Here is a 1,073-nt window from a genome sequence, read left to right on the forward strand (position 1 = left end):
CCTCTGCTAATGAACGCTAATACACCATAGGCTTTCTTACAAGCTCTGTCCACCTGAGTGGCAACTTTTAAAGATCTATGAACATAGAGCCCAAGATCCCTCTGTTCCTCCACCTCAGTAAGAACCCTACCATTAACCTGATATTCCGCATTCTTATTTGTCTTTCCAAAATGGACAACCTCACACTTGGCAGGGTTGAACTCCATCTGTCACTCCTCAGCCCAGCTCTGCATCATATCTAAGTCTCTTTGCAGCCGACAACAGCCCTCCTCACTATCCACAACTCCACCAATCTTCGTTGAATTTTCTTTGCAAATAGCGCGAGCACAATGTTGATTATGTCGCCATTCATGATTAACATGCAGGAAAATTAATTGTCTTCAAAAATTGATTGTCTTTTCGGCGAGAACCTCTGACGGCTTTTAAGCATCTCCATCGTATATGTGATGTACGATCCACAGCCATGTCGATCTCAGAGCATCAGGATTGAGTCTTAGCTGCCCTTTGGGAAAATGCCAACCTTGGCAGGGATGCCCACATTCTCGAATGAACAAAATAAAATACGTCATTATTAATCAAGTGACTGATATTTTACTGTGTCTTTCGTGATGATACTGCTGCCTTAACAGGGTTCTGTTGTCCTTGTGTCTTTTATTCAAACGGGATTGTGAAAGGCAGAGGTTCTGATGTCTCTCTCTAACATCTCTCCCGTAAGAACCTGTAGTTTGAACTAAACGTTTCTTTCCAAGTGCTGTTTTTATGGGGATGTTGCAGAAAATTGTAACAGTTCCTTTGTTAAGTTGTGGGGTTTGTCGTGATGGCTCGGTTGTCCAATTATACTTCAGTTTGTATTTCATTCAGTGGTGTGTAAATAAATTGTTTTACTTGAAGCCAAGTGGTTTGACCAGGTGCATCAAAGCTGGACTGTGTACCTTAGATCTGCCTAAAACAACTGGAAGAGTTAGAGTATGGGCGACCTTCGTGAAATGTTTTGGGAGGTTCTAACCTGGTATTCTACACTTTTCACTCTGAATTGATACAAACAGTTAGAATGCTGAAGGGTTGGACCAAGT

The sequence above is a fragment of the Chiloscyllium plagiosum genome, unplaced genomic scaffold, assembly GCF_004010195.1.
Source record: "Chiloscyllium plagiosum isolate BGI_BamShark_2017 unplaced genomic scaffold, ASM401019v2 scaf_68734, whole genome shotgun sequence".
In the NCBI taxonomy this organism is placed as follows: domain Eukaryota; kingdom Metazoa; phylum Chordata; class Chondrichthyes; order Orectolobiformes; family Hemiscylliidae; genus Chiloscyllium; species Chiloscyllium plagiosum.